Genomic DNA, 12044 nt, shown 5'->3' on the forward strand with positions numbered 1-12044 from the left:
GATCCCAGCAACTCCCCCTCCCCACCCTAACAATATTGCCAGAATCAGTTCTCCCCAATTCTCGCAAACTCCTCTCCACTGCTCCCAGATCCTGGGATCTCCTCCTCTGTTCTTACAAACACTCTAGATTACATTCTGATCCCAGGACTGTCTTCAATGCTCCCAGACCTCGGAACCTCCCTCCCCAAAGCTCCCAGATCCCAGGACCCGCCCCAGCGTTCCCAGAACGCTCGCACCCCCAACCTGTGCTACCAGCGCCGAGTGGATGATCCATCTCGGATTCCTCCCGATATCCCCACCATCACAGAAGCCAGTCTTCAGCCAATTCGATTCACCCCACGTGATATCAAGAAACGTCTGAGTGCACTGGATACAGCAAAGGCTATGGGCCCCGACAACATCACGGCTGTAGTGCTGAAGACTTGTGCTCCAGAACTAGCTGCGCCTCTAGCCAAACTGTTCCAGTACTGCAATAACATTGGCATCTACCCGACAACGTGGAAAATTGCCCAGGTATGTCCTGTCCACAAAACGCAGGACGAATCCAATCCGGCCAATTACCGACCCATCAATCTACTCTCAATCATCAGCAAAGTGATGGAATGTGTCGTCAACAGTGCTATCAAGCGGCACTTACTCACCAATAACCTGCTCACCGATGATCAGTTTGGGTTCCGCCAGGACCACTCGGCTCCAGACCTCATGACAGCCTTGGTCCAAACATGGACAAAAGAGCTGAATTCCAGAGGTGAGGTGAGAGTGACTGCCCTTGATATCAAGGCAGCATTTGACCGAGTGTAGCACCAAGGGGAAAACTCTCCAGTGGCTGGAGTCATACCTAGCACAAAGGAAGATGGTAGTGGTTGTTGGAGGCCAATCATCTCAGCCCCAGGGTATTGCTGCAGGAGTTCCTCAGGGCAGTGTCCTAGGCCCAACCATCTTCAGCTGCTTCATCAATGACCTTCCCTCCATCATAAGGTCAGAAATGGGGATGTTCGCTGATGATTGCACAGTGTTCAGTTCCATTCGCAATCCCTCAAATAATGAAGCAGTCCGAGCCCGCATGCAGCAAGACCTGGACAACATCCAGGCTTGGGCTCATAAGTGGCAAGTAACATTTGCGCCAGACAAGTGCCAGGCAATGACCATCTCCAACAAGAGTCTAACCACCTCCCCTTGACATTCAACGGCATTACCATTGCCGAATCCCCCACCATCAACATCCTGGGGATTACCACTGACCAAAAACTTAACTGGACCAGCCATATAAATACTGTGGCTACAAGAGCAGGTCAGAGGCTGGGTATTCTGCAGCGAGTGACTCACCTCCTGACTCCCCAATGCTTTTCCACCATCTACAATGCACAAGTCAGGAATGTGATGGAATACTCTCCACTTGCCTGGATGAGTGCAGCTCCAACAACATTCAAGAAGCTCGACACCATCCAGGACAAAGCAGCCTGCTTGTTGGCACCCCATCCACCACCCTAAACATTCACTCCCTTCACCACAGGCGCACAGTGGCTGCAGTGTGTACCATCCACAGGATGCACTGCAGCAACTCGCCAAAGCTTCTTCGACAGCACCTCCCAAACCCGCGACCTCTACCACCTAGAAGGACAAGGGCAGCAGGTATATGGGAACAACACCACCTGGACGTTCCCCTCCAAGTCACACACCATCCCGACTTGGAAATATATCGCTGTTCCTTCATCATCGCTGGGTCAAAATCCTGGAACTCCCTTCCTAACAGCACTGTGGGAGAACCTTCACCTCGTGGACTGCAGCGGTTCGAGAAGGCGGCTCACCATCACCTTCTCAAGGGCAATTAGGGATGGGCAATAAATGCTGGCCTTACCAGCGACGCCCACATCCCATGAACGAATAAAAAAAAAGGCCCCAACTTGGCATGATATCTTGTTTTTACAATACCTCTGACTTACCCTAAGTCGTGCTATGGGATATCTGCTAAGAGAAACGGAGAGATAAATAGAAAGGTAGACAGACAGACAGACAGCAACAACAACAATTTGCACTTGCAGAGCACATTTAATGTAGTAAAACATCCCAAGGCGCTTCACATGAGCGTTATCAAACAAAATTTGACACCGAGTCACATAAGATGATATTAGGACAGGTGACCAAAAGCTTGACCAAAGAGGTAGGTTTTGAGGAGCATCTTTAAGGAGGAGAGAGAGGTAGAGAGGCAGAGAGATTTAAGGAGGGAACTCCAGCGCTTCGGGCCTAAGCAGCTGAAGGCACAGCTGCCAAAGGTGGAGCAAATAAAATCGGGGATGCGCAAGAGGCCAGAATTGAAGGAGCGCAGAGATCTCGGAGAGTTGTAGTGCTGGAGGAGGTTACAGAGATAGGGAGGGGGCGAGGCCATGGAGGGATTAGAAAACAACGATGAGAATGTTAAAATCGTGGTGTTCCCCAACCGGGAGCCAATGTAGGTCAGCGAGCACAGAGGTGACAGACAGACAGACAGATCGACAAACCTTATCTTGGAAATATTCTGCATTAACCTGGTAAACCTTTCCTTGCCTGAGACAGAAGGCTTTCCTTCTAAATCGGTGAGTCTTCCTTCCCCTTTTGTTGAGACTTTTTTCCATTTCACTGACTATTTTTATCCACACCAGTGAGTCTTGTCAGTGTTGTCAATGGTTTGATGAGTTCTATCAATGTCCACTTGAATGTCATTTAACTTAATTCGAAGCTCATTTCTCATATTCCCTGTGCCCTTCAGAGATTGGCCCGTCTCGCTCTGCTCTCATTCTTTCTCTTGTGTTTTTCATCATTCATGGTTTCTTATTGTACTTTGATGAGAAGAAGATTTTTAAAGCTTTGCATGTACTATATACTCTACTGGAATATATAATACACAGTAACAATTGGAGATAAAATGACATATTTTACAGTAATCTGAATGTATTTAAATATCTATATATCTGTTTATTAATGTATTAGAAGGCTTCCTTTATGTATAGTGCTTACTTCCTGTTGTACTTCCCTGATAATTTTTTGTCACACTTTTTCCGTCACTTTATTTCCATCATGGTTAAACCTGGCCCTAAAATCCGCTGGGGAGTACCTCCTTGCATAAGTGATGCCCCCCACCCAGGATCGCTGCTGGTGACCCTGCCAAAGTTCATGGGGTCACTGGCAGGTCCTTCAATTTGCCTGCCAATGGCAGGTGACCATGTCACTAGAGATGTATCTAAGGTGCTTGGTATTTTAACATTGTATGTATACCAGAAAGTCCAATGGAGGTGGATCGTTTGGGGGAGGGTCTGTTTACCACTGGTCCATCCCTGTACCGCGAACAGGTCGGTTTTAGGGAGTGCCTTAAAGGAGGAGAAAGCGCTCCCTTTTGGCCCTCTTACACATTCCTGGCTTGGACCCCACCTCCCCCCATAGGTTGTTGGGTAGGTATGCCTGGTCTGATCTGCACCAACCATACACTCGGACCCTGTGAGGAACTCCCGAAATAGGGAATCCTGCCCCTGGCCCAGCCCCTCCTTACAACAATGGCCTTGTTTGGAGCAGACGGAGGCTCTGCCTCCATAAGCCCATCTGGATACTGCCACACAAGGCTGGGACCTGTGTGTCTGAGATCCAGCCTAAATTCCAGCTGTTCAGACAGACTCCCACTGATGATACACCAGAACAGCTGTGGATTTTTGAGCCCCCTTTTTCTAGCACCAAGGGACTGAAATGTCTCGGGGGGTTCTATTGGTTTCCCAGCGCAATCCGTATCATAATATCATAGTATCATAGTAGGTTACAGCACAGAAGGAGGCCATTCGACCCATCATGCCTATGCCAGCTCTTTGAAAGGGCTATCCAATTAGTCTCATTCCCCATAGCCCTGTAATTTTTTTCCCTTCGAGTATTTATCCAATTCCCTTTTGAAAGTTACTATTGAATCTGCTTCCTTTCAGGCAGTGCATTCCAGATCATTACAACTCTCTGCGTAAAAAAATGTTTCCTCATGTCGCCTCTGGTACTTTTGCCGATCACCTTAAATCTGCGTCCTCTGGTTACCGACCCTTTTGCCACTGGAAACAGTTTCTTCTTATTTACACTATCAAAACCATTCATGATTTTGAACACCTCTATTAAATCCCCCCCCTTATCTCCTCTGCTCAAAGGAGAACAACCCCAGCTTGTCCAGTCTCTTCACATAACTGAAGTCCCTCATCTCTGGTACCATTCTAGTAAATCTCTTCTGTACCCTCTCCAAGGCCAAGGCCTTGACATCATTCCTAAAGTTTGGTGCCCAGAATTGAACACAATATTCCAGCTGAGGCCTAATCAGTGTTTTATAAAAAGGTTCAGCATAACTTCCTTGCTTTTGTATTCCATGCCTCTATTAATAAAGCCCAGGATCCCATATGTTTTTTAATAGCCTTCTCAATTTGTCCTGCCATCAAAGATTTGTGTACAATCACCCCGGTCTCTCTGTTCCTATATCCCCTTTAAAATTGTACCATTTGCTTGTTGAAACATGGATTCGGGGAAGAAACACTGTAAAGACTGATAGGGTTGAATAGCCACCCAATGTCAGACAAGTCAAAACATGTCCTTGCCAACAATTGACTTCCTATTGTGTAGATGCAAATGGTTTTCACTCGAGACCACATCTAATCTCATTAAATACCTTAGAACCTACTTCTTGGTGAAAGACAATCAGAGCCATCGAGTCAAAGGGAAGTGGACAAAGACACAGTGATCTGCATAAGATCAAGCCCTGGAAAAAAATGCATAAGATAATTAGCTTTGAACTTTCTACTAGGTGAACGACAAATAGAGACAGCCAGTCTAGGAAACAAAGATGAATCAAGTACAGGGAAGTCACACTTCACTCTAGACAGGACACAGTAATTTGTGTGAGATCAAGCTTTGATGGGAGAAATGTCACCCATGGTTTGAGTGAACAAAGACACAACAATCTTTGTAAGGAAATGGCCGTTTCAAAGTCAGTTGTTTTTTGAATAGTGCTTGAGTGTAAAACAGAAGCTCAGTCTATGTGTATTAGACGGGTTTCGGTGGGTATGTCTGGAGTGTGTGCAAGGGGCAGCAAAAAGGAAACCGTGCTTTAGCTGCCAGTGGGATACAATACTGAAGCTGCTGTCTCTACCGTCCTGTATCCAGAGGCAGGCTGGAATTAAAGAACGCATATCTATGTTTGATTGTACCCTGTTTGTTGAAACTGCTTTTTAGGAAGGATAGACTTTCTTTTAATTGAAGAAGCCTACTGTATTCTGCTTACTGCAAGTATTCGTTAACATAGAAGACTACTGCAACATTCGTTAATATTGGCAAGCCTAGCCCAGCCCTTTTCTTGCGTGCTTTTCCAATAAAAACCTCGGACGGTTGACACTGGATGGATAGCAAAGACTTACATCACCATGGACTCAAAGCTAGACGAGCTCTGGGGGATAAGCGTCCTACTATATGTACCGACAACAAAAGTGCGACAGTTTCGTAAAACCACAGGACTTAGGAAAAATATATTTTACATGTGAGTAGTACTTAAATAAGAGTGTAACAAATATAAAGTTGGATATCGTTATAACATGATAGTGGCCAAGACAGTCCCATACTAGTTATACAGTCCTCAACCTCTATAGATATCATGGAAAGGGGAGGTTGTGTGTATGGAAAGCTTCGAAGGAAGATTGATCACCTCCAAATGAGCCAAATCCAAGAAAGGACAGGCTAAAGCCAAATCCAAGAAGGAACAGGCTATTGTTGTTGTAAGAATAAGTTGTTGTTATACAGGAAAACTTTAAAAAGGTTAAGACAAATCCAAGCGGGAACAAGCTATTCTGCTAGGATGGCAGAAAAAGAAACGGGAAATAATGATGGCTGGATGCCATGAGCGATGGAATGGGCTCAAAAGCATTGTGATGCGATTGGCTTGTCTGGCCGTGTCTTTCTTTTCTGTTTTATTTCTTTCCTGGCACTTTGCCGTAAATTCGTAATGAGGGCTGTTTGTGTTGTTGATAATATTAAGACAGATTATAAAGAGTTGTGGGGGATCCAACATGATAACAAGGATAGGGAAGTAAAGCACAAATTAAGAGAGGAAAGGAGAGCAAAGAGAAATGAACCCCTCCACATTATCAATCAGCCTACTCCTTCAGAAATTTCAAGTTATAAACGAAAGACTGGACACAAGAAGCACAAGAATGGCACAGCAGCCACTGTCTCTGAGCAGTTTGATAGCTACCAGATTTACCCTAACAGACTGGGGCCTATTGCACATTTTGCAGAGCCGAGAGAGGTTACGTTCTTTTTGAGGACAATGATCCAGTTCAGGGTGTTCGCAGTGCTCATATCAAAGAGCACACTGATTCTGTTCAAATGGTTATCAAAAAGCACAAACCAGTGCTTCTATCAATGGAAACTAAACCACATGAAAGTCGACTTGTGAAAAGAAAAAGTGCGCCAAAAAAGCAAAGAACAGAGCCAGTTTCAGCTTCAGTGGAGAATCTCCCAGTGAAGCCCACAGTCTAAATTCCTTTGGATAATGCTGAGGCCAGTGGTCATGCTGAAAAGAGGGATACTGTGGTTGATGACAAAAGCCAAGTGATCAGCAGTGGTATGCAAAAAACCATTACCAAGAAACAGAGGAATGTGCTAATATACAATTTAAAGTCTTTCTTCTTTGAAAACTATGAGATTCACTGAGGAGGAGGCTATCTTTGTTATTGAGATTCTGAAAGAGTAGGCTGTGGTGGTCCAAGATATTTGGCAGGAACCTAGAGTAAAATGTCATCCAGTTCCTGCAATGCAGCAGCAGTTACCAGAAAAAGAAAAGTTGCTTCGAGCTTTTTCAAGATGAGGTTACTCTCTCAAATGACAAACAGTTGAACCAGGAGTTGGTGACTGATAAACAGAAAACCAATGTAGTTGAGACCAATCTAAGGGAACAGCGCAGCGCCCTTGAAAAAGAACTCGGAGCTCTGCAGAACAAGCTACAGGTCAGCTACCAGGATCATGTGAACGAAACCCAGATGCAGTTTCGCCAGCTTCAAGATCAAATAGAATCATTGAAACAAGAAAGCAGGATCCTGAGAGATGCTGTGACCAAGGCCTCCACCCAAATAGAGAACAAACAGCCAACCGAACTGAACAAACTGCGACAGGACTATGCCAGATTAATGAATGAACTTACAGAGAAATCAAACCGCTTTCAGCAGGAAGAGGCACAGATAAAGAACCTGGAGGTTTCCTATGAGCAGACCGTTCAACTACTCAAGACTCAGCTGCAGGAGGAAGTTGAAAGGAGGCAAGAAATATCTCAGGAACATAACTACAGAGCATGAGAAAAGGCCAACGGAAGCTCAGGCTGCAAAACAAGATCTATAAAGTAAACTTCTGGTTCCCAAAAATGGAATTGGCAATAAAAACAAAGAGGTGCAAAGCTTGCACAGCAAACTCACTGATACCATGGTTTACAAACAGCAACTAGAACAAGAGATTGTGCAGCTGGTAACTGCAGAACAAAAGCAAACTATTACAGATGATGCTCTGAAGATGCAAGTGCAGGATCTTTTGGAACAGAAAGAAACCACGAGTGCTCAGATACAAAATCCTCATGCCAAATGGCATCACAGGCTTCTGCAGCATGTGTAATGGACGAGTTGCAGAAAACGATCGCAGAGAAAGAGAAACAAATAAAGTTGATGGAAGAATCTTTGGAAGGCAAACATCTTCATGTAACAAGCAAAGAACAGGATACACAAAGTCTGCAGAGAGAGAAAATAACTTTAACGGATGAAATGCAAAATCTGCCGGTTCAGACCTCTGAGCAGGCTTCAGCTTTATGTATGATGCAAAAAGGTCTCCAAGAACAGGACGAAAAAATAAAAACTGTTGAAGAGCTGTTAGAAAGTGGACTCATTCAAGTGGTAAACAAAGGGGAAGAAATTGAGGACGTAAGAGGTGAAAATATAACTTCAAAACAAAAGATTTAGGAGCTTGAAATGAAAAAGGCTGAGCAGGATTCTTCTGCGTCCATGGTAGCAGAACTTCAGAAAACCATTAATGAGAAGAATGAAAAGATCGATTCCATTGAAGGTAGGTTGGAGTCAGAGTTCTATAAAGTAACAAACAATGAGAAAACAATTCAGGCTTTGCAGGAGGAAAATGAGATGCTCAGAGAGGAAGTACAAAATGCCCAAGAGGTTTCCACAACATCAAAACTGGAAGATCTTAAGAAAATAATTAGAATGCAAGAGGAAGAAGTTAACTCTTTGAATGCTGCATTGGCAGACAGCACAGAAGTAGCTGCCAGCAAAATGATTAGAATTCAGGATTTTCTGCAGGAAAATGAAGCATTGAAATTGCAGATTCATCAATTACATTATCAAATCACAAAGCAAGCTGCTTCTGTATCCATAGTGGCAGAACTGCAGGAAACTCTTGTTGAGAAAGATAGAAAGATCAAGAAATTTGAAGACTAGTTGGAAAAGAAGTTGCTTAAATTCGAAAACATAAGAACATAAGAAATAGGAGCAGGAGTAGGCCAATCAGCCCCTCGAGCTTGCTCTGCCTTTCAATAAGATCATGGCTGATCTGATCCTAACCTCAAATCTAAAGAACACAAGAAGTTGGAGCAGGACCCGGCCACTCAGCCCCTGGGCCCGCTCCGCCACCCAAGGGCCTTGACCGATTCGAACTCAGCTTCATGTCCAATTTCCTGCCTGCTCCCTGTAACCCCTAATTCCCTTTACTTCTAGGAAACTGTCTATTTCTGTTTTAAATTTATTTAATGATGTAGCTTCCACAGCTTCCTGAGGCAGCAAATTCCACAGACCTACTACCCTCTGAGTGAAGAAGTTTCTCCTCATCTCAGTTTTGAAAGAGCAGCCCCTTATTCTAAGATTATGCCCCCTCGTTCTAGTTTCACCCATCCATGGGAACATCCTTACCGCATCCACCCAATCAAGCTCCTTCACAATCTTATATGTTTCAATAAGATCGCCTCTCATTCTTCTGAACTCCAATGAGTAGAGTCCCAATCTACTCAACCTCTCCTCATATGTCCACCCCCTCATCCCCGGGATTAGCCGAGTGAACCTTCTTTGTACTGCCTCGAGAGCAAGTGTGTCTTTTCTTAAGTATGGACACCAAAACTGTATGCAGTATTCCAGGTGCGGTCTCACCAATACCTTATATAACTGCAGCAATACCTCCCTGTTTTTATATTCTATCCCCCTACCAATAAAAGCCAACATTCCATTGGTCTTCTTGATCACCTGCTGCACCTGCATACCAACTTTTTGATTTTCTTGCACTAGGACCGCCAGATCCTTTTGTATTGCAGTACTTTCCAGTTTCTCGCCATTAAGATAATAACTTGCTCTCTGATTTTTCCTGCCAAAGTGCATAACCTCACATTTTCCAATATTGTATTGCATCTGCCAAATCTCCACCCACTCACCCAGCCTGTCTATATCCCCTTGTAGGTTTTTTATGTCCTCCTCACTCTCTACTTTCCCTCCCATCTTTGTATCATCTGCAAACTTTGATATGTTACACTCGGTCCCCTCCTCCAAATCGTTAATATAGATTGTAAAGAGTTGGGGACCCAGCACCGACCCCTGCAGAACACCACTGGCTACAGGTTGCCAGTCCGAGAATGAACCATTTATCCCAACTCTCTGCTTCCTGTTAGATAACCAATCCTCCACCCATGCCAGAATATTACCCCCAACCCAGTGATTCTTTATCTTGAGCAATAATCTTTTATGTGGCACCTTGTCGAATGCCTTCTGGAAGTCTAAATACACAACGTCCACTGGTTCCCCTTTATCCACCCTGTACGTTATGTCCTCAAAGAACTCAAGCAAATTTGTCAGACATGACTTCCCCTTCGTAAAGCCATGCTGACTTTGTCCTATTAAATTATGTTTATCTAAATGTTCCGTTACTGTCTACTTAATAATAGACTCCAAAATTCTACCCACCACAGATGTTAGGCTAACTGAACCATAATTTCCAGCCTTCTGCCTACTACCCTTTTTAAATAAGGGTGTTGCATTAGCAGTTTTCCAATCTGCCGGGACCTTTGCTGAGTCCAGAGAATTTTGGAAAATTATTACCAAAGCATCCACAATCTCTACTGCCACTTCCCTCAAGACCCTAGGATGTAAGCCATCAGGTCCAGGGGATTTATCCGCCTTGAGTCCCATTATTTTACTGAGTACCAATTCCTTAGTGATTTTAATCGTATTTAGCTCCTCCCCCACTAGAGCCCCCTGTTTGTCCAGTGTTGAGATATTCTTAGTGTCCTCTACCATAAAGACTGAAACAAAATATTTGTTCAGCATTTTTGCCATCTCCATGTTTCCCACCATTAATTTCCCGGTCTCATCCTCTAAGGGACCTACGTTTGCCTTAGCCACCCTTTTTCTTTTTATACAACTGTAGAAACTCGTGCTATCTGTTTTCATATTTTTTGCTAATTTATTTTCATAATCTATCTTCCCTTTCTTAATCAAACCTTTAGTTATTTTTTGCTGTCTTTTGAAGACTTCCCAATCTTCTATTCTCCCACTAAGTTTGGCTACCTTATATGTCCTTGTTTTTAGTCGGATACTATCCTTAATTTCTTTACTTAGCCATGGATGGCTGTCATTTCTTTTACACCCTTTTTTCCTCAGTGGAATATATATTTTTTGAAAGTTGTGAAATAACTCCTTAAATGAACACCACTGCTCGTGTACAGTCTTACCCTTTAATCTATTTTCCCAGTCCACTTTAATCAATTCCGCTCTCATACCATCATAGTCTCCTTTATTCAAGCTCAGAACGCTTGTTTGAGAACAATGAGCAGAGAATTCAGGAGCTGCAAGAAGACCATGAAATACTCAAGAAGCAAGTAGAAAATGTCCAGCTGAGCAGGTTTCTGCTAAAACAAATGTGGAAGAAGAATTCCAAATTATATTGAAACAAAAGAACAAGAAATTAATAACGTGAAGGCTGCACTGACAGACAGCAGAGAATCAGTTGCTAGCTATGTGACGACATTGCAGGTTCGTCAGCATCAAAACACAGAAACTGAAAGTCTTAGAAAACGGAGCAATCATCTTGCATCTGAGTTGGAAAAGGTGGAGTCAGAGAGAGCCACTCGTGTAACTGAAGTCAAAGAACCTAAAACTCAGTTCAATGAAACATTAACAAAACTGAAGACTGAACAGAATGAGGAACAGGAAGTATCTTCCAATCTGCACGAAGCTCAAGAATCTTTGAACATTGTTCAGGAAGAAAAAGCAAGAACCGCAAGAGATGACAATGTTGTAGAAAAGAGTGAAGTTCCAGAAGTGAAGGAACAGTTAGATATCAAAAAGAAAATATCAGTGGATCTCAATCAGGGTCTAATTCAATTGCAGCAGCTACTAAAACCTCTGATCGATCAGCTCTCAAAAGGCAAAAATATTGCAGGCAGCTTGCCAATCTGTACATTCCTAAACGCAAATAAGTTGTGCCTAAATTTTTTTGCTGAATTCCATTGTTGACTATCAGCAAACAATATAATTTGGTCACAACCAGGAGCTAAAGTAAAAGGGGTAAACATTTCAAATTGATGCTGCTTTGATATTTTACTGTTTTCTTTAAGGTAGAATAGAGGGATCCCATGGGGGAACAGGTTATGCTGAAATTTTTTTTAAAGGGGGTTGCTGGGAAGCCAATTAGGAAGGTCCATATGAGGTTATGGATAAATTGTGAGAAACCAATTTGAAATTGGCCATGCAAAAATGGTGAGGGAAAATACGGTATAGCTGGCAACACATACGAAAAGGGCAAGGTTGCTGCTTATGGATAGATATAACATTTGGTCTTTCTTTGTTACACGTACACCATGGAAGCAGTTGTCATTCTCATCTTGGCAACGCAACATGGACAGTGATGAGGAAGGAATAGGCTATCAGACAACAGCAAAAGTGCAGCATCGGTGCAACATCTCAGAATTCCGATTGAGGAAAAAGATGAGAGTGAACAGAATGTGACTGACTGGGATATGGAGACGA

The 12044-nt window shown here is 43.4% G+C and overlaps 1 pseudogene; it reads left to right on the forward strand.

Annotated features, from left to right (window-relative positions):
- The first annotated feature begins 2384 nt into the window (after nucleotides 1–2384).
- On the forward strand, nucleotides 2385–11531 carry LOC137332646 (kinectin-like; annotated as a pseudogene).
- The last annotated feature ends 513 nt before the right edge of the window (nucleotides 11532–12044 follow it).

This window comes from Heptranchias perlo, chromosome 14, assembly GCF_035084215.1.
Source record: "Heptranchias perlo isolate sHepPer1 chromosome 14, sHepPer1.hap1, whole genome shotgun sequence".
NCBI classification, from domain to species: Eukaryota; Metazoa; Chordata; class Chondrichthyes; order Hexanchiformes; family Hexanchidae; genus Heptranchias; species Heptranchias perlo.